Source organism: Pinus tabuliformis, chromosome 1_2 (genome assembly GCF_031772625.1).
Source record: "Pinus tabuliformis cultivar Carrire ecotype Pingquan chromosome 1_2, CPIR1, whole genome shotgun sequence".
NCBI lineage: Eukaryota > Viridiplantae > Streptophyta > Pinopsida > Pinales > Pinaceae > Pinus > Pinus tabuliformis.
Window position 1 is genome coordinate 1,168,427,171 of NC_142298.1, and position 1,929 is coordinate 1,168,429,099.

The window sequence follows — 1,929 nt, forward strand, 5'->3', positions numbered from 1 at the left end:
CCTCCCTACTAAAAAATATTTTTCACGCTGGTCAACAAATGCAAAGGATTTTCTATAAGAGAAAAATTAGCAATGAGTTTCCTCCAATATTGGGTTGCTCCCAGAAAAATTCTTACCTTTGTAACTGTCTTGGGCCTTGGCCAATTCACAATGACATCAACCTTGGAGGGATCTATTTTCAACTCACCTCCTCTAACAATATGACCCAAGTAAACTAAAAAGTCTTTCCAAACTCACACTTTGAAATCTTAAGATACAACTGTTCTTTTTTTATGACATCAAGTACTTTATTACATGCATGACATGTTCAACATGGGATTTAATGAAAATTAAGATGTCATCTAAGTAGACTATGAGAAATTCATCAAGAAATGGCCTCATCACATCATTCATGACATGCATGAATGTAGCAGGAGCATTACATAAACCAAACAACATAACTAGCCATTCAAACAAACCTTGTTTTGTTTTGAATGATGTCTTCCAAATGTCTCATTCAACTATTCTAATTTGATGGTAGCCACTTCTTAAGTCCAACTTAGTAAAATATTTTGCATCTTTCAATTGATCTAGTAAATCATCTATTCGAGGCAAAGGGTAACGGTTCTTTACCTTAATTTTGTTCAATGCACGAAAGTCCACACACATGCGCCATGTTCCATCCTTTTTTGGCACCAAGAAATAGGTGAACCGCATGGGGAGGAAGATGGTTTGATGATCCCTTTATTCAACAAATCTTGGATTTGCGTCTTAATTTTTGCACTTTCCATCACTAACATCCTTTACATGCCAATGTTAGGAAGAGGACATCTTGCTACAACTGTATCTCGTGTTGGATTCCTCTCTTGGGAGGTAATCCCTTTGGTTCTTGAAACATTTCATCATATTGGTTAACTACGTCAACCAATTCAGATTTCAAATTCGAATCACAACCTTTAAAATCTTCATTATCAACATAATTTTTGGGTTTGATCATGAGAAGCACAAAATTCTTGCTCGAATTCACCAGTCTTTTCATCTGCCCTGCATTAACAAGCGAAAGATTTGTTTTCTTGCTGTGAGCTCTCACAATATATTCTACTCCATTTTTAAATAAATGATATTTGTTTTCATGTATATGGAAGATAGCTTTTCTATCATAAAGGTATAGGCTGCCCATATTTAAAGTCTTGACAATGTTTTATGAGATAAGATTGGCTTGAGCACTGATATTGAACAAAGTATCAATCTTGTTATATTTTGAGATCATCCTTATGTGAAACAATTCTATTCTCCTCTTTTCATTTGGAGTTTCATTTGCGAGTCTGAAGAACTAGTGTTGGCAATGGATTCCTTTTCTTTTAACCCCATGGCTGCGATTTTAGTTTCATCACCTGAATTGGATCCCAAATCTTGTTGAGTGGTTTTAGTTCTCTTCTGTTTCCCCTTGTTGTTTCTCTTTGGTCTCATTTCACGAAGAAGCTTCCAACAGTGAGCTTCATTGTGACCGTCTCTGGAACAGTGTTTTCATGTAACTTTCTGTTCTTCTTTTTTGATAGACGCATTTTTCTTTGCCTTTCCTTTGAAAACATTTTCTTTTCCTTTACTCTTAAATGGATTTTTACTACCTTCTTCTGAGATGTTTTTCCCTCTTGCCTCAAGATGAGTGGCTTGCACACACACATCATCTAGATTACTGGGATTAAACATTAAGATAGTGTGCCTAAGGTAATTGTGTAAACCCCCTATGTACTTCAGGAATGTGTCATGTGATTGCAAATCTACACCTAACATCATAGACCTTTTTCTAAATTCCTGGGTGTAATCTTGCACATTTTGACCTTTAAGTTGCCTAAACTTTGCTAATTTATGATGGCTTTCTACATATAAGCTAGAGGTTAGAATTGTCTTTTAATTGTAGCAATGAAATATTTGCAAGAAATTTAGATC